At 37.7% G+C, this 20,947-nt stretch overlaps 1 long non-coding RNA gene across 1 annotated transcript in view; it reads left to right on the top strand.

Annotated features, from left to right (window-relative positions):
* Nucleotides 1-3,978: 3,978 nt before the first annotated feature.
* Nucleotides 3,979-20,947, top strand: part of LOC112469268 — a 76,701-nt gene continuing 59,732 nt past the window's right edge. The window contains exon 1 of the long non-coding RNA XR_003042598.1: nucleotides 3,979-4,204. This is a non-coding gene — a long non-coding RNA (uncharacterized LOC112469268). The remainder of the gene's footprint in view (nucleotides 4,205-20,947) is intronic.

The following is a 20,947-nucleotide window of genomic DNA, read 5'->3' as shown; positions in this document are numbered from 1 at the left end:
CTTGGTTTCCTTCAGCAAAGCTGGGCGAAGATTTACGCCCCACCTCTGTCCAAGCAATGTCCAGTGAAGTCCCAGAGGGAGTGCTTGTGCTCTTGCTTTGGCCTCTTGACCTCCTAAGCCTTTCCACCTCTTTATGGTAAAAGCCAAACTATGAGTGGCTTCCATTGCTGCAACAGAGTCCAGCTATAATCACCCAAACCAGCCTGAAAGGTCCCCCAGTAACACTAGGGAAGTACAAATGTTTATTTTTAAGCAAATTATCTTTTTTTTTTCTGGTTTTATCAAAAAGCTTTGGTAAAGTTTGGTGTTAAACCATATGTAAATATAGTAACCTCTGAAGGATTTGGCAAAGGATTTTTTTTTTTTTTTTTAACATAGACACAGATTTGCTTAGACAAAAACTGATTCTAAAAGCTCCCAAAAGTCCAGTATGAAGGATAAGGTCACATAGAGCAACATACACTGATGAGGAGTCTGAAACAGACTATGCAGGTGCCTCAAAAAAATGTCTTTCTTCATAATGTGTGTTCCTCATGCTGAGAGAGGTGTTGAAAGGCAGGTGTTTTTTGGAGAGAGAAATTTTGAGACTGACTTGACCAATCCCATATACAATCTGAATTTTTCTTCAATTTGTTTTCTCAATACAATCTTCTTCAGGCTGAGAGCTGTTTTTCCCTCCAATGCTAAGGGTTTCTATTTCAGAACCTCTTATTAGTGTCTTGTGGTGTCTATGAGTGAGGTGGGTCACAGTGGGCACTCTACATGACATCATCTAGATTCGTGCTGGGTATCCAGTAGTGTTTCACCCATATCATGACTGTAAATAGAAATTGAGACTGGAGCACTGATCCATTCCCATGAGTGCTAAATTGCAGTCCCACCCAAGAACCCTGCAGGTCCTTCTCCTGCAGCCCGGCCTCCATGACCCTGGTCATTTGGTTGGATATGCGACCAGCGGGAAAGAGAGTCTAAGTACATTATTTATATGTTTTGCAATGTGCTTTATAAGTTTTTTTAATAACAGTAATATGATATTAAGATAAAATTCAGGTCCATTTTGCTTTCTTCCTCAACTACCTTCCTCTACTATTCTCCCAAGGGACAACCCGTGGTAGTATCCTGCAGTACATAATTCTATTTATTACATTTATATGTATCCATCTTCAATATATACAGTGTTTTTTAAATTTAAAATAATTTGTATCCTACCATTCAAATATTTCTGCAACCTGTTTTTTTCCTCTCCCAGTTTTTTCTAAAACTGCTATTTTAATGTCCTTGGGAATATAATGTCCTTTATTTTTCATTCTCCTTCTGATGGATTTTAGATTGTTCCCAACTTTTTTGTAGCTGTCTCCTGTGCCCATATTTGCAAGTTTCTCTGGAGGAGAACTTCCTAGGTCATGAGGGATGTAAATTTTTAGCTTTAATGTATTGTTAATTTGATATCAAAATAGTTAACTTTATTTTCATTCTGACTGGTAGAATATGAAAATTCCTATTTTCTACATCTTTTTCAACCACACATATTGCCAGGTTAAACATTTTGTAGATAATCAGAGGGATATAAGGAGGTATCTAATTTAATTTATATTTCTCTAAGTGTAGTGAGGAGGAGCATATTTTTTGTGACTTTTGGTAATTTTGTTCTCCTTTTCTGTTTCCTATTCATATTTTTTGCCCATTTTTTTAAAAATTGGGGAGTTTGTTTTGTTGCTTATTAATTTTATTCTTTGTGTATCTTAGATATTTTGATAATGCATATTACAAATATCTTCTAGTCTGTGGTTTGTTTTTTAATAAAATTTTTAAGTTAAGCTTTAATTTTTATGTCATTTAAAAATTATAAGCAAATTTATAAATCTTACCATTTATTATTCATGCTTTCTGTCTTGTTTTAAGAAATTCTGCTTAACTCAAGATCATGAAGATAATCTGTATATTTTCTTCTAATAGTATAAAAGTTTTTATTCACATATTTCTATCCTTTCTATAACTTATCTGTGAATAGAGTTTTAGGTTAAGATCTCATTTTATTTATTTGCATATAGGAAGCCAATTTTTTCAATACTGCAATTTTACAATGGAAATAACTTTCTGATTATACAAATAATTCATGATCATTGCTAAAATTCAAAGAATTATTTAAAATATGAAGAAATACATTACAAGTCACCTGAAATCCTACTGCGCTGAGTTACCACTGATATTTTCAATATCATTTGTCAATAGTCTGTCCTTTCTCCACTTGTTTGTAATATCTCTTCTGTCATACAAAGAGACTTTTCTAGCACTCAGACAAACTTAGAGAATTAATTTTAAATCTGGTTATAATTTATAGAATTCGAAGCATTAACTTTAAGGAGTTTCAAGTTAGGGTATATCAGGCAAGGGCCTGATTTCATTAAGCAGTGTAAATAAGTAAAAAGAATAAAAAGAAACATTAATTGAGAAATAAGGTTTCCCAGGAATAGCCAGTTCTTCTATGGGTTGGGAATATGAGAACTAAGAACTGCAAATTTATGAAACTGAGGCACAGTTCTCTTAGGATCCCATTCAGCATGCCAGGTTCACTTTGCTAAATGTTTTCAAATGATGACCGTTGACATTTCCGCTAACAAATAACTTACCTTTAATTTTTTCACAGAAGTACACAAGGAGAAACAGAACCAATTCCTAGAAAAGCATTGTCTAACTCACTTTGATAAAGTATGAATACAGTAGTCCCCCCTCATTTGCAGTTTCGCTTTCCGTGGTTTCAGTTACCTGTTGTCAACTATGTTTTGAAAATATTAAATGCAAAGTTCCAGAAATAAACATTAAGTGTTAAATTATGTGCCATTCTGAGCAGCATAATGAAATGTCACAAGTCCCAGGATATAACTCTGTCCTGTCCAGGATATGACTCATCCCATTGTCCAGCGTATCTATGCTATATAAGGTCCCCGCTGGTTAGTCACTTAGTAGCTATCTTGGTTATCAGATGGACTGCTGCTATATCACAGTGCTGTGCCCGAGTAATCCTTATTTTACTTAATAATGGCCCCAAAGCACAAGAGTAGTGATGTTGGCAATTTGGATACGCCAAAGAGAAGCCATTAAGTGCTTCTTTTAAGTGAAAACGTGTGTACAGTATATTAATATATTTTGAGAGACGGAAAGACCACATTCACCTAATTTTTATACAGTAGATTGTTGTAATTGTTTCATTTTATTATTAATTGTTGTTAATCTCTTACTGTGACTCATTTATAAATTAAACTTTATCATAAGAGTGTACGAGTAGAGTTCAGTACTATCCGCAGTTTCAGGCATCCGCTGGGGATCTTGGAACGTGTTCCCCGCAGATAAGGGGGGACTCCTGTACCTGCCTCACTCTGTTTTGGAGGGTCTATGGAAAGAAGTCATTTATCATGTTTCACTACCATCGAGAAACAGGTGATCATATTTTTCTTCTTCATACACAAATATCATCCTTCGGTATCTTAATACTTGTTATTTTTCATGAAACTCATATATAAATTCCTCTAGGGTACATTAAAAATACATCTGATTTGTGAATTAAAAAATCATTAATACATATAGACCATGCCTATCAGCACATAGGATGAAAAGAGTCCTTATGTTTTCTGTCTTTGGGTCCATTTAATGTCAAGTGAACATTAATGAAGTTACTCAGCTTTTATACAGATAGACATTCTAACAATATATATGGCATGGATTTTTGCAGATGTATTCAGTCATTATTCATTTCTGTTGCAAAGTGGTTTAAAATGTTTTAAACTATTAGAATATTACGTGTAGAGTTTAGTTATAAAAGAGATTTGGAAAAGCTACATAAGTATTAAGTTCCTGATCCCAAATACAGCCATATAGAGAGGTTAAAAAATAAAATACCTCTCTTATTATTTACCTTGTCTGTTCTATATCTTCCCCCTTTTGCTGCAGTGTTGAAGCAGACTGGCAGCAAAGAAAACAACAACCCAAAGCATAGCCAGTGTGTTAGCAGGACTGGGCTCCTAGTCCTCCTGACTTGTGAGTTTGTGTTGACTCGGGTGAATCAGAACGACTTCTTTCCAAGGCCTGTGCAGTGGAGCCAGACACAGACAAGTTCCAAGTTCTTCCTGACCATGTGCTGCCTTAACACACAGGGGGCATTTGCTGCTTAACCCAGGCTGCTCAACTGCTCTATTGGTCTAACAAGGTGAGTTTGGAAAGCTATTTCCCTTGAGGACACTCCTAAAGACAAAGAAAAGAGGAAATTGCCTATATGTGTGTTTCTGAGACAACTTCAAGGGGTTTTTAGCGGGCAAAAAATTTCCAGTGTGTGGTTTTTTTTTTGTCTCATCTGAAATACACTGTGGTTTCTGACTAGCCTGGTGCTGTTACTCCAATCATTTTACCTGACCTCTTTTTCAAACAGGCGTAAGACAAGACTGAGCTCATACTTTCATGAAAGGCACTCTGCCACCTAAGCAGAACTAACGCTGTTAGAAGAGCATGCAAATTGTAATTTAAAAAAATCCATAAGCCAGCAGTTTCTTTTGACCACAGTGGTTTTTTTCCTCCTGCTCATTCTGCTGAAGCAGCGGCATTGGTGTGCACTGCAAGGCTTTAGCTTTCTGTTCTAATTTGCTGTTCTTCTGATGAGAATTGTGTATTTGGGGATGTTTTGTTTGGCGTGTTAAGTGTTGTACATCCAGCTGGATTTTAAATTTCTGAATACATGCACCCCTCCCTTCTTTATTTATCTTTTTTCTTCCATAGGATCTGATATGGAATTTATACTGTGGGTGCTTGATTACTGAATGTTGAGTGAATGTGTGGTTGAATATGTGAGTGACCGAACAAATATTTCCAGTTTCCTATTTTCCAAACTAAACAGTGCAAACTGGATGGGATCCATTTCAATCCTTGAGGAGAATCTGTAGCAATGCAGAAACAAAAAGATGAGAATTAAAACCCAACAGAATGAGGCAGGAGCTAGAGTTCATTACTCCCATAGTGGTTTTGATTATGTAGATGAATGTATGTAGCAGGGTATATATATTTATGTGTATGTATGTATATACAATATGTATTATTTAATTAACCACATATTTATACAATTATTTATATAGTTATATGTATGTCTATACATATGTGTATTTGTGTGTGTATATATATGTACATATATAAACATTTTTTTGAGAATGTGCACCAAAGTTACTCCTAGAGAATTATCTTTGTTTAGAAAAATACCTTGATTATCCACTTGTTAGGGGGTAAATAAGGCCCTGGGGCCATGGATGGAAAATATAAGGGAGTAAAGTCATAGCTAAACCTATCTGAATCTAAACATCAGTAGGAACTTGGGAATGGGGGTACAACAGTCAAGAGAGCAGAAGGGAGAGAGTTTAAAGAGAGAGAAATAAGATTCCACAAGGCTTTGCTTGAGAAAATTGTTTTGGGGGGTAAATCAACAAAAAGAAGCTGAATTCCATGTCTGGGTTGGCCCAGAGCGGAAAAAAAGACAACAGTGTACGTGGACTGCAAGGGGATTTGGCAAGTGCAGGACTTTGGAACTAGAAGTGAACATGAGTCTGTAAAATCTCAAGAATTAACAAGTAATTCAGGGAGATAATTAGACTTCTCACAGAGCTTGGGTAGATGCTCAAGCAAATTTTTATTAATTCTTAAAAGGTGCTGCTACCTCAACTTATGAGGTAGCTTAAAACTTCCTTCAAACCAGGCTTAGGGTGAGTGATTGAGAAACTTTCTCTTCATTTCAACAAATCACTCTCATGAATGATCTTCTTAAATCCCAGAGTTATTAGACAAAACAAAAGCAAGAAAATAAACATATAACTGATCCCGCAACCTCTTTCAGGGGTTGTTAACAATAGATATTTGAACTGGGGAGACCAAGTTAGCGGCTCTAGTCCCAATTCCGGTGCTAAATCTGAGCAGGTGTAACACTCCACACAGAATGTTTCTAACTCGGGCTTGTGCATTACAGGCCTTGCGGTAGCAATGTGGGGAGCATGGGGCACCAATGGGGCAAACTGTGAAAATACATCAGGTTAGTCAATATGTTCACAACCCGGTATTAAAGTCTTTTTACCTTAATTCCCAGGGCTATTTTAGTTAATATATTAAAATAGAAAGGTAGTTGTTATACTTGTATGATATAGATGGTTATTGTTCCGGTTTTACCAATAAGAGGACTGTGACATAAGCTTGCTCAGCACCACCAGAGCAGGATTCTGAGTTGGGAATTATGATTTCCTGAGTTGGGGTTGGTTCACTGGACACCATTGTTCTTCTCTACAAAGGGTTTATTGTGAAATGTTTACAATAGCACTTTTAGGAAGAGTTCAATGTCTATTTCTATCTTGGTAAAAATGCGGGTGAATCTATATAAGGGGTGGTAGAGTTTGCTGGCAGAAGGGAGAAAGGAATTAACACTTGCTGGGTTCTTACCATGAGTCCAGCATCAGGACCCCTTACCTACAGTATCTGCACTTGCCTAAAGATAAAGCAGCAGTGACAAACTCTCTGGGGTGATGTAATGTTCAATACCTTAATGAGATGGGTACACAAAGATGTGCATTTGTCAAAGGCTTCATTTGGTACACTGAATATTTCGGCATTTCATTCTTTTAAAATTTTACCTCACAAGAAAAAGAACTGTAAACAGATATTGAATGCTAGTTAATGATATAGCTACTAGAGTGTTTAGTTATGAAATGTTCTTATGTCTAAACTTACTTTTAAATGCATCTGAAAAATAAGATAGATTGGTGGATGGATAGAAGGCTGGTTAGATGGATCGATACATGATAAAGCAGGTATAGCATGATGTTAATTGTAGAATCTAGGCGATAGATACATGGTATTTGTGGTACAATACTTTAAACTTTTCTATATGGTTGAAAATTTTCATAATTAAGTATTAGAAAAAAAGTAATGTAATCAGTTTGTACCAATCTGGCTACTATAGAAAGTTCAGAAATTTGAGTGCTCTAATATCAAATATTCCAGTCAGGCCCACTTTATAGCTATGTGGGTAAAAGGTCCTCCTTGAAAGTAAAGAAAGATACCAGCTACTTCTAGTTGAAACTGCATTTCTAATATGTAGTGCTCTCTTCTTTGAACCACTGCCAAGTGCTTTTCCAAGATGCAGGTTATGGTCCTCATCTTATCTGCCTATCGGCAGCATTTGTATCTTTAGCCACTTCCTTTTCAGGAAGCTTCTCTTCTCTGCCTGGTTAGATACCACACTCTCCTGCTTTTCATCCTACCCCTCTGGAGGCCCCTTCTCCAGCTCCTTTACCTACTTTTTAGATATAGAAGCTCCTTTGGGCTGAGTTCTGGGCCTTCCTTTCTTTTCCTTGTGCTCTTTCTCATCAGGTTTTAATGCCACCTCCAGGATTTCTCAAAGCCATGGCTCCAGTGTAATCCTTTCCTTTCAGCAATGAACCCTTAAATCCAAATGCCTTCCTTGCATCTCCACTTGAACATCTCCCACACACCTCATCCCTATTAAGCCCATATCTTACCTCATGAGCACCCCTTTCCCCAGTTACCAGACCCGCTCCTCTCCCCTTTCCACTCTCAGTGGATGACAGCCCCACATCCTTTTCCCTCACTCTTTAGATGCTTGCTATTCAACCCCAAGTCGGGCGTGTGTCTCTCCCTTCACCTCCCCACCACCATCCTACTGCAATGGCCATCTCTTCCCAGACTAGTCAGTACCTGTGAGCCAGTGTCCCACCGTGACCTTCACTCCATTCTAATCTAAGTGAAGCTGCCGATGTCATCTTTTTAAAATGTTAAGTCTGATTCCATATCTTCTCTACTCAAAACTTATCAGTGGCTTGCCACTGTTGTTGGGGTAAAATACAAAAGGTCCCCATGCTGGGGCCCCTGCCTGCCTCTCTGTTCCTCCCACCACCTCCTTTGCTCGCCCCACTGGGGAGCTTCTGTTCCTCCAACAAACGAAGCATTTTCCTAACTCAGGGCTGTTGTACAGGGCATTCCCTCTTCTTGGAACATTTCCTGAAATCTTTCCTAGTAAATTCCTACTCACTAAACTTAAATAACGCTTCTTGAGAGAAGCTTCCTGACATACCTCTCCCCACCTAAATTATGTCTCACTCTGTTATTGACTCTGATATAGGACTTTACTTTTGTCTTACGGTGGAATTAGTGATTATGTGTTTGTCTGTGTGCTTATTTTGTTCATGTCTGTCTCCCCGGCCAGACTTTAAACTCAGTGTGGGCTGGGAGCCTGTCTGCTGTGCTCACCTCTGCATATGCGGCACCTGACACAAGTCCCTGGCACTCAGGATGTGGTCAATATGTACTTATCAGTTGAATAAACACATGACTGTGCCTCAGGGAGATGCAGTTTGAAAGGTGATGGACAATGTCACAAATCAGTATGGCATCAGGATTCAGCATCAGCAGGCCCTATATAGTCTTCCCCATAGGTGTCAGGAAGAACTCATTCAACATTGGGTGTGAGCATGATGGGCACACACAGCCTGTTCTGAATTATTCCTGTCCCTCCTCCTGGCTCACTCCTCACATGCAGGCGAAGAAAAAGCAAGAAAGAGCACCCAATACTTTACACGTGTGCCAAAAGGACTTCCCAGAATCACATGGTTCTTCCCAGCTCTGTAACTTAGTAGGTATACGACCTCATGTGGAGAATTTTATCTTAGAAGCTTGATGTGCTCCACTTTATTAGAAGTACAAAATGAGCTAATACAAGGGAAAGTGCTTCTTATGCTCTAAACCTATGGACCACCACATAGATGTGGGTTACTGTGTAGCTTGAAGTATAGTAAAATATGATTTTGCTGTTTTAACAATGAAAGGTACAATTACCAGTTGTCTTACTAATTGTTTTACAGTAAGAATAATGAAAAACTTGATATGCTTTCCATTTAAAAAAGGATACTTAATTATAGATAAGAATATGGCGGAAATGGCCTAATAAATATTATTTCCTAAATCAGCAATTCATGGTCAAAGTTAACCTACACAGCACTTAAATCATGTGAGCACTCAATTGACCTGTTAGTAATAACTTTCTAGGTTATGCCATACTAAAATCCAAGATTTCCTCATAGTTATATATTGTTTTTATAGCAAAAACATCTTTATTTTCCTGTTTGTAAAAGTAATATGTACTCACAAAAATTCAAATGACATTCAAATATAAATAGCAAAAGAAACCCATTTATAAGTATCTTCTCTTTGCCTACATCAAAAATATTATAAAAATAAGTAAAACTTGAAAGCAAATATAACTAAGTCTTATGAACAAACACCACTTGATGAGAATTTAAAAATCTTTCATACATGGGATTATTATCATCATCATAATAATAATACCATATTGCTAAAAGCATACTTTTTAAATTTATGATACATTTCCAACTTATCAGCTTTTAGTTCTTTCAGGGGAAATGGCTTGCCAATGTGTATTTGAGAATATCATTCTTTTCGGTTCAACAATAAGAACTATAATGTCCATTAAATATTTCCAGTGACTTTAAAATATATAGAACAGCTAAGAGAGATAGAAATTGTTAGCAATGGGAAATGACACGAGGACCCATGGTATTTCTTAAATGTTATATGGAAGAGGCAAGAAATAAAAGCTTAGTGGTACATGCTAACTTTGCAGATTATTAATAAATGCAGATATTATGATGGCTTTGACTTTATACAACAGCAATTCATCTGTACTGCCATAAGGAAATAACCAGAAATACTACTATTTTTAAATGCCAGCCTGTCGGCAAGAATGAAGCTAAAATCCCAGGATGTTCCAACAAAAGGCAAAGACATGCCAGGAGCACAGAGTAAACTTTCAGGCTAAATTTGTGTGAGTTATTGGGTAACCCTGGGTTTCTAAATTCTGCTGCTGCATAGATCAACCTACTTGTCAGTAAATAAGGGTAAGAAGTCTACTCCTGTTCTGTATCGCCATCTAGTGGACAAATGACATCCATGTTCTTTGGTGTTTTTGCTTAAGAGAGAGACTTGCCCTAGTTAGCAAGTGAGCTGATGAATATTATTTGAGACAACGAAAATGAACTAACCTTTGAGTTTTAATTTCCTTTGAACTTTAAAATGTTTGCTTAGTGAAGAAAATCTGGTCTTTCATCATTTTTGATCAAACTGTAGGAAAAAATAAGCAGCATTTATAAGTGGCATCGCTTCCTCTTTTCAAGAATTAAAAATGCATGTGTGTCAATATTTCCACTGAGTTGCCATTAATACTTAATTTTTTAAATCTCTCTTTTTTGTCCCCCCACCACCAGTCTCTTCCTATTTGATTCACAAGTCTTCAATACTACCTTTACTGTACTGTGTAATTTAAAGCAAAAAACTATTCAAGTTCCCTTGCAATAAATGTATTTCATATTCTCGTAGCAACACATGAATGGATCCTGATATCAGTACAGTGGATCTTGATCTGTTTTTTAAAAAAGAAAAGATCTATTTTTCAATTTTTGAGGAGTCTTCAAACTGTTTTTCATTACAGAATTCCACTTAGACGAGATATCTAAAATAGTCAAACACAGAAGCAGGAGTAGTATGGTGGTTTGGGGAGGCTGTTCAATGGTGTAATGTTTTGAATTGCACACTTAAAATTTGTTAAGAGGGCAAATCTCATGTTGGGTGTTCTTACCACAATAATTTTAAAAAGGGGAAGGAAGGAAGGAAGGAAGGAAGGAAGGAAGGAAGGAAAGAAAGAAGGAAAGAAAGAAAGAAAGAAAGAAAGAAAGAAAGAAAGAAAGACTATACTAGAATTTAAAATGGAGTGCTTCTCACATGTATAGTATTGTTTTTGTGAAACTTCCGTTATATACATGTGTATTTTTGTGTACTAGGGCATGATGTCAAGGGCTTTTCATTCTGTGGGGCAAGTGCAGAAGAGTTCAAAAGCCTCTGCTCTATTGTTCTCAAAAAACAAAACAAAACAAAACAAACTAAAGCTAAAATTTATGCTGTATTTCAAATGAATTAGGTTTCCTTGTGCTTAAACATAATACTTTATATTTGAAAAAGGCTGTCTTGAGGCAGTCAATGGGATGGCATTAGCGACACACAAATGGGAACTCTGTGATTGCCATCCCAGTCTATTCTCTTCTCTTTGATGTAAGGAAAAGGTAGGACTGATCTGGAAGCTTTATTGGGATGAAGCATAGCCTTTGGAGCAGGACAACCCTGGTTTTGAATCTCTATATGTAAACTTCTAGCTTTATGTTAGCCTTCTAAGTCTCAGCATCCTAATCTGAAAATGAAGCTAATAATTCTTACTGCATGGAGTTGTTGTGAGAAACAAATGGATACTATAGATGATGTGCCCATCACATGGTAGGTACCCAATCTAAGCAGCCATTAGAAATAGTAAGAGGTACTAATTCCCTGACACCATTTTAAAATAGTTATTTTCTTTTTTTATTGCCCCGAATTTTCTATCTTGGAATTGCAAATATCCCTAAAATAATTTAAAACCTATAATCAAGCCTGAACCCCAATATGGATTTATTTCTTCTTCAGGGAAGTACAGTGAGAGTTTTAACTCTTCAATCTCTTATTTTGTTTACCACTATGTTTTATTTATGACGAATCTCAGTGGAAGTGTTTTCCTTGCCTCTATAGTGCTTCCTGTATTTTATAGAGAATATGGGTTTCTCCTTCTCAAAGTGAGATGCTGTCTTGGGAGACTTACTACCTAAATATAACAGTAGTGTTTTGTGTAAACAGAGCAGGTCCCAGGAGCAGAGTGAGGACCCAGCTCATTTTCTTTAAATTAACTTTATATTAGTTTCAAGTGTACAACATAACGATTCAACATTTTTATATATTGTGAAATGATCATGACATAAGTCTAGTTCACATCCATCACCATACATAGTTACAACTTTTTTCTTATGATGATAACTTTAAAGATCTACTTTCTTAGCAACTTTCAAATATGCAATACAGTGTTATTGACTATAGTAACACCGTGCTGTACATTATACCCCAGGACTTATTTATTTTATAACTGGAAGTTTGTATCTTTTGATCCCCTTCACCTATTTTACCCTCCCAACCTCTGCCTCTGGCAACCGCTAATCTGTTTCTGTATTTATGAGTCCAGCTCCATTTTGCACCCTTTCCCTTCAGTTCTGTCTCTTCTCAGTCTCTTTCTGCTTTTTCCTCATTTCTTCCCCAACATGCTGTAGCCTTACCGCAGAGGAAACTGAATTGACAAACTATTGCTAAAATTAGCACCTATCTTGCCTCCTCCAGGGGGTGTCCTGATGAAGAAATAAGAAAATGAATGTGTAAGCTGTAAGAACGATGGTGGTTATACTGTCAGATGTTGTTTTTACATCATGAATCCACTCTCCATAATGTTAGGGAAGCAATCGCGTTTGGTGAGACTGCTAGGATCTGCCACTTAGCAGGTGTGTAATGTTGGGCAGGTTATCAAACCTTTTAAGTTTCCTCATCTCTAAATTGGGAAAAATAGTACCTCTTATTCAGAGAGTTCTTTAAGAATCAAAACACGTAATGCCCATAAACACCTTGAAACAGATCTTAGCAATAGTAAATGGTTGCTATGGACTAAATGTTATATTCTTAGAAACTTATATATTGAAGCCTAATCCCCAATGTGATGCTATGTGGAGATGAGGCCTTTGGGAAGTGATTAAGTCATAAGAGTGGAGCCTTCATGAATGAAATTAGTGCCCTTATAAGAAGAGACATGAAGATGGCAAAGTAGATAAACACTGTGCTCACCTCCTCTCATGACCACATCAAAATTACAATTAAATTATAGAACAACCACCCTTGAGAACCACCTGAAGACTAGCTGAACATAACTCTTATAACTAAGGATACAAAGAAGAAGCCATGCCAAGATTGGCAGGAGGGGTAGAGATGCAAAATGATCTGGTCCCACATTCACATGTGGCAGTTGAGAATTGGGAGAGATATCTCATTTGTGGAGACCCCCTTCCTGAGGAGCAAGGGGGTCCCAGTCCCACACAGGGCTCCCCAGCCTAGACCACCAGTGCTGAGAAGAAAAGTCCCCACAACATCTGGCTATGAAAATCAGTTGGGATTCCTTCTGGGGGAGATGGAGAATTGCTACAGACCCAGGCATCTTCTTAAAGGGCCTGCGCACAGACTTAATCCTCATAGACTCACTTACTTTGAGCTCCAGTGCTGGTGCAGCAGCTCGAAAAGTGCCAGGAACATAGAGGGAGGAACTGAACGGTCTGGCTTCAGGGTGAGAGCTGGAGGGGCAGCTTTCTCTACCATTTTATTCCTTTGCTGAGCTTTCCCCCCAACCCAGCCTGCAGGCACAGGCAGGTGCCAAATCAATCTCCATCGAACTTGCCCCGCCCTTCTCGCACACAGACCCGAACATCTTTCAGCGGCTGATACTTTCAAGCAGCTGGCCTCAGCCCATGCTGTGAACTTCCTTAAAAATCTCTGAAATGTCCACAAAGCCCAAACAAGCATTGGCTGGCCTCAGCATGCCCTGTGCCTCTTGCTAAGCCTCACTCAGCTCAGTTCCAGTGGCTGCCTTCCTCAGTTTGCAGCATAGTCTCTCCCAGGTATCTCCAAGCCAAGTACAGTTAGCTACAAACCACAGATCACTTGGTAGCTTCTACCAGGTGGCCCTGAGCCAGGCACAGGCGGGACTGACTTGGGCCTGCACCAGAACCCCTCCTAAGAGGCCCCAGAACCAACACAACTAGTGATTAGTTTCAGACTGCACTAGAGCACCACCCAATTAGCTCTACAAAAGGTATACCCAAAAGTTGGACTCAGCAGGCACCAGAGCCCCACTACACTAAATCCCACTCTGTGTGGTCAGCCCCCACATAATAGATCTTCTGCTATAGTCATTGCCAGTTCTCACAGCCAGTCAGCCTGAGGGTCAATTATACCTACTGATGTGCCAACAGTAATCGAGGCTCAACTACAACAGGAGAGTACATACAACCCACACAAGAAATACTTTGGAGCACCTGGCTCAGGTGAGCAGGGAGTTTGTACCACTGGGCCTCACAGGACACTTACTACATAAGAGTAACCTGGCAAGACCGGGAGACATAGCAGATCTACCCAATATGTAGAAAAAAAACACAGGGAGGCAGCCAAAACAAGGAGACAAAAAACATCCCAGATGAAAGCATAGGACAAAGCTCCAGAAAAAGAACAAAACAAAATGGAGGCAAGCAATCTACCCAATACAGAGTTCAAAACACTGGCTATGAGGATGGTCAGTGAACTTAGGAGAAGATTAGATGACATCAGTGAGAACTTACAGAAGCAGTAGAAACTATAAAAAAAGTCGGAAATGAAGAATACATTAGATGGAATCAATGGCAGGTTATATGAAGCAGATAATTGAATCAGCGATCTGGAAGACAAGGTAGTAGAAAATACCCAATCAGAACAGCAAAAAAAAAAAAAAAAAGAATTTAAAAAAATGAGGATAATTTAAGAGACCTCTGGGACAACATCAAGTGTACCAACATTCACATTATAGGGGTACTAGAAGGAGAAGAGAGAGAGCAAAGGATTGAAAACCTATTTCAAGCAATAATGACTGAAAACTTTCTTATCCTGACAAAGGCAAAAGACATATAAGCCCAGAAAGTGCAGAGAGTTCGAAACAAGATGAATCCAAATGGGCCCACACCAAGACACATCATAATTAAAATGCGAAAAGTTAAAGACAAAGACAGAATTTAAAAAGCAGTAAGAGAAAAGCGGTTACCTACAAGGGAGCTCCCATTAGACAGTCAGCTGATTTCTCAACAGAAACTTCGCAGGCCAGAGGGGATTGGAAAGAAATATTCAAAGTGATAAAAGGTAAAGACCTATAACCAAGATTACTCGAGCAAAGCTACCATTTAGAACCGAAGGACAGGTGAAGAACTTCCAAGACAAGAAAAAGCTAAAGGAGTTCATCATTACAATACTAATATTATAGCAAATATTAAAGGAAGTTCTTTAAGAAGAAGAAGAAAAAGATTAAAAAAATGAATAATAAAATGGCAATCACTACATACATATCAATAATTACTTCAAATGTAAATGGGTTAAGTGCTTCAATCATAAGACATGGGGGGTTGAATGGACAAGAAAACAAGACCAAAGTGTCCACTGATAGATGGCTGAAGAAGATGTGGTACAATCACTTCATAAATTATATAATGCCTAACCACTATGCTGTACACTTGTAACTAATATAAAATAATATTGAATGTTAACTGTAATTAAAAAAAAGCAATCCAAATAAAAAATAAAGATATACTACATATATACAATGGAATATTATTCAGCCAATAAGAAGTGACTACATAGATAGAACTAGAAGATATTAGGTTGAGTGAAATAAGTCAGACAGAGCAAGATAAATACCATATAATTTCACTTGTATGTGCAATTTAAAAAAACAAAATAGATGAACAAACAAAACAAGAGAAACTCATAGATACAGAGAACAAACTGGTGATTGACAAGTAGGAGGGGTAGGGAGGCTGGGTGAAAAAGGTAAAGGGATTAAGAAGTACGAATTGGCAGTTACAAAATAGTCATGAAACTATAAAGTACGGTATAGGTAATATAGTAAATAATATTGTAATAATTACGCATGGTGCCGGGGGGGACTAGCTTTATTGGGGAGATCGCTTTGTAAGTTATATAAATGTCTAACTACTATGCTGTACACTTGAAACTAATATAATATTGATGTTGACTGTAACTGAAGAATAAAATAAAAGAAGCATGCTGTACACTTGAAACTAATATAATATTGAATGTTGACTGTAACTGAAGAATAAAATAAAAGAAGTGACATGAGATTGCTCTCTTTCTCTTTTCCATGTGAAGACATAGCAAGAAGATGGCCATCTGTAAACCAGAAAGAGGGTTCTCACCAGACACAGATTTTGGTCTCCAATCCTCAGAACTATAATATCAATATTTGGTGTTTAAGCTACTCAGTTTAAGGTACTTTTGTTATAGCAGCCTGAACTGACTAAAACAATGATTAGTAAATATCAATGGTTGTTATTATTATATCTCCCAGAATTTTTGTCTTCAAAGGACCAGAAAGGTGGTTCTTAAGTTAAAGTTAATATAAAACTTGTGCTTTGGGGGGAAATGGAAGAAAAAGAAGAAATTTAGGGCTTAGGAGCCTTCCCGATCCTCTCAAATCATACCATGTAAGCAACTATCTGAGCTTGATATTGGAGCAGTGAATTTCCATATTTACTTGAAATTTGGATACGGCTTGTGCAATGTAATGAGTGGCTTCATGAATGATCTATTATGCTGTTTTAAGTTAACAATCTTTTCAAACCACAGAGGCTGGTTATTACTTTATAACTCTCATGATAATATTATCTACTCAACTGTCAGCAATCACCTCTCTCCCTTAGTGCTCTGCCTTCAGAATCATAGAAAGCAGGGAGAGATTAGGGGCAAAAAAGGCCTTGGTAGTGAGGACATGGGGAGGAGAAAAAAATAAGGGATGGGAGGAAAGGGACAGGGAGTGGGAGAGAACAGAATGCTAGAAGAACCACTTTCTTCTTATTGTTTGTTTTTAAAGGGAATGTTTGTTGACATGTACTATGTGTACCATTCATAGTAGATGAGATGATTTTAGATGGTATACAGTTAAACATTTTCAAATTTCATGGTATCTGACTGTCAGCTTCCAAAAGACCATCAAAAAACCTGTTGAGCAAGCAAAACTGTTTATTAGACTTACTGTAAAAAGAGATCACTGCTTTGACAATTTTTAGTTAGTTGTACTTCAGAAAGAAAAGTTCAAGGAAGATTATAAAGTTTGGAGGTTTGGGCTCAAGTGGAAGAAGGTGGGTCTTTTAAGGTAGAGAATGGATTGTGGTTGGGCACAGTTTATGACATACTTATTCAGAATTTGAGAACATAGAAGATGAGGGTCTAGAGGAATAAACTGCTATCTAATAACAGTTTGCTCAGGTAATCAAATTGTTTACCCGAATAAAGTCATTTGCAAAAATTTCCTGAAGCAAACAGTAAAGTTATTTATTGGTGTATGGTCTTATTTCTGGGGCAAGGATTTCCTGGAACAAACAATTGTATCATGTTGGCACAGACGGGCTCAGTTCTCACAATTATGTGTTTAACTAATGTGTGTTTAAAAATATATAACTAACACCTCAAACTACTAATCTTAAAATGATATTATTTAGGACAACTTTAAATTAAATTTAAAGTTAAAAGCTGAGTTGATTCAAAGGAAAACAATGAATAGTATAGATGGTACTCAACCATGAGAAAAAATTGTGACTACAGTGTAGGAAAGACTGTGGTGTGAAATATACTGTTCAATACTGTGAGAATGTCCTGGTAGAGACTAGACTGGAGGACAGTTCTCTCAATGGGCAAGACATGTAATCCACAGATGAATCATCAGAGAGAGAGCCAAGGGAAGTGGGGGGGTTGTCAAGAGCTGGTCACCTGGGCTGGGAGGGGCATGTGACTCCCTGGGTTTAGTGTCATCTCTGTTGTGCAAATGAGCTGAGAACTAGAAAATTCCCCCTGGCTGGAAACTCTGACTTAGTGATGTGTCTACTTGGGGTTTGAGCTTTCAAATAGGAAGTAGCAGCTGCTGTTGGAAGATGCTATGCAAGGTAGATGGGTTCCCCAATAGTGGCACCTGCCATTGCGGTCACTAGGCTCCATGGCTCTAGCTGCCAACTGAACAGTATAGTAAAGAGGAGTCAAGACTTGTTTAAAGGCAAACCAGCCAGAATGGTTTGGTGATGAATATTTTGGAAAAAACGAAAAAGATAGAAAAAAAGTCAAGGGAAGCTTTTAGTTTTCTAGAAGCCAGAGCCATAGAAACTTCCAGGCTGGTGTTGTTATCAGGGAGGGAGGACACATCTCAGTCAATTCAGACCAAAGTTAGTTTGAATTACAGGAGAAGAACCTTCTGGGCCAGATAGAGAAGGGCCTTCCTTAGGCAGAAAACCCAGAGACCAGAGTAGAATCCTGTAGGATCTGTTGTCCTCAGGAGATAAAATAATGCTTTGTCATGGGTCAGAGGGGTGATGGGGTGGAAGGTGAGCAGGTGTGAGGCAGCAGGTCCTGCAAGTTTCTGAGAATCTCTGTATTGTGCTCATCAGTGATGCCAACTTGAATGATCCTGGAATGTAAATCTAAAGAGCTTTACCAGCATTCTACTCAAATTAATTGGGTCTCACTCCAGAGCAAAACCAGGAGAACTAGGAAAGGAGCCTTTCTGAAAGCAACACTATTACCTTTCTTTAAAGACAAAGACCAAATATTGCCAGTATTCTACAAGTCAATAATTCCTAATGATTTCTTGTGACAGCTGCAGTTTTGCTCGTTGCTTTGTTACTCTCTGTCAGCTTCCTGGACCAGTGCTGCATGTTAAGGAGCACAGGGCTCCTCAGTCACCTCACCATCAACAGGTGATCTAAAGAATTAATGATGATTCAAAAAACAAAACAAAACAAAATGAACAAACAAAAACACAAAGCAAAAAGTAGACTACTACCTTACCAACATCAACGAAACATCCAAGCAACGAAGTAGAAGGCTATCCAAAATGTGGACATTAGAATATTTACTATTATTCTTTATGAAACAAATAACTACAAAAGGAAATTGTGAGCAATTTTTTTCCAGCAGGCTGAGATCTCAAGAATGCCTGCTCCCCAGTTTCAGCAACCACTAAGTTTACACTTTTTTCCTGGTTTTTATTATTCTGGTAATATGAATTGAAAGAAGAAATAACAATACTGCATGGAGAGAACCCAAACCAAATAAATCTAAAATATGTAGTAAATGCTTCCCCCCATTTTCGTTCATTTTGGATGCTGCTACTAAACATTTAAGTATTATAATTTAAAAAGAAATTTTATGCCTTTCTTGTTCATTTCTAGGGTGAGGAGAAGATAACATTTTTGCTTTTTTATGACTCTCTTTGAAAATGTGCAGCATAAAGTTCCTCAAAAAATTTTTGCCCTTAAAGGAAAAAAAAAAAAAAAAGATTGTTCCACCACATAACACTCAAGTCACCTCAGGCTTACCCTCCCCGAGCCTCAGGTTTTGCATCTGTGCTGATCTCGTGGTTGACATTATGAGGATCAAGTGACAGAGTATGTGTAGACGTTTGGCATATTATCAACACTTAACACTTATTAACTGTTGGCTATTAATTTTTATAAACCTGAAGGGGATTTTTATTTTGAGATTTATGCTTCCCATAGGCCTGGGGGAAGAGAAATGCAGGCCAAAGAGTAGGTGGCAACAGTGAAAGAGTCACACAGGCAAATCTCAGGGTCTGTGGGAAAAGAAATGATAAGTTGCCTGTCATCTATATTCTCCTGTCAACATAGAAAGACAATAAACTCCACCAAAAACCTCAGCAAAAAAAAACAACAAAAACACACAAACCTCTATAAAGGGAGCACAAAAGGAAAATGATGAGGAAGGCTGATTTTGTAACTCTCGGCCTATGAAGAAAGCTTCCATTTGATGACTTATTTGAATCAATACTGATTGAAGAAAGAGAAATCACCAGAAAAACTAGAAAAACAGGGCAAACGAAGGAGTGTGAGGAAGCCACACAAACCATACAAAGGAGAGGTATGCACAAATGAAGTTGTATTCCATGAAAAGGTGTAAATTTATAAAAGGCATGTAGGTACATATACAATCATAATTTTGTAAAACAGATACTCACAATAATAATAATGAAAAGAGATTCCGACACGATTAGAATATATTGTTCAGGAAAGTTTTAAAGATACTTAAATTCAATGTAAAAAGTAAACAAGGCACTACAAAATAGTTTAATATTATTTAAAAATTGTTTTTGTTATTATTGTTTTACTTCACTTACAGTCTATCAATTTCTATAAGTAGATGTTCCCTAATTTTGATATTACCTATAAAGGCAATAATGAACACATTTATAATCATAATTAAAACTAAACCACCAGAACTCTTTGGGTGGGATAGGATGCTGGTTATGCCAAATTGGGACACGCAGGATATCTGAGAGACTTCTCTGAGAGTACTTTTTTAAAAAAATAATTCCCATCTAACTCTCCCCCAATCTAGTCTTCCTTTATGACCCTGGAATATCTTACACTTCTCCAAATGTGGCCCTAAACTCACTGTATTATAAGTTCCTGTTGATTTTCCTCTCTCTCTCTCCTTTGGACGACAAACTGAAAAGGTAGATGATAAATACTTGTTGAATTAATGAAGTCAACAACCATTTATTGGATGCCTAGTGTATGACAGACACTGTTTTTGGGGATGTAGCAATGAGCGTGAGTGCATAAAGAATCTCTGACTTCACAGAGCTTTCATTCTAGTGGGAGGAAACAGATAATAACAAGAAAATAAACATCTGTAGTGCGTCAATGGTGATAAAAGCCATGGATAAAACTAGAGAAGACGTGTGGGGAGCACTCGGGTAGGGGACGAGCACCAAGCAGAGGAAATAGCAGTGCAAGTGCCCCGGCCCAGCCTAGGCTACACACTTGATGTGTTGCAGGAGCAGGCAGGCGAGGAAGCAGTTAGAGGAAGGTAGTCAGAGATCAAATCAGAAAGATAAACTGGGTTACAGATTGTATAGGACCTGGCAGGTCGCTGTAATAACTTGTTCTTTTTCTTTTCTTCCAAATTATTTAAGAGTCGACGGGAGGGTTTGAGCAGAGGAGTGATATGATCTGGCTTTTCATGTTGAAAGGATGACTCTGGGTGCTGGGAAGAATTAACATGAGAAAGCAAAGACTAAAGTAGCGAAAACAGTTGTAATTATAATAATCCAGGGAAGAAATTATGGTGGCTTCACCATGGAGGGATTGCACAGATTAGGGTCTGGAGTCACTGATAA

This window comes from Pteropus alecto, unplaced genomic scaffold (genome assembly GCF_000325575.1).
Source record: "Pteropus alecto unplaced genomic scaffold, ASM32557v1 scaffold146, whole genome shotgun sequence".
In the NCBI taxonomy this organism is placed as follows: domain Eukaryota; kingdom Metazoa; phylum Chordata; class Mammalia; order Chiroptera; family Pteropodidae; genus Pteropus; species Pteropus alecto.
This window is presented reverse-complemented; position numbering and strand designations above follow the sequence as displayed.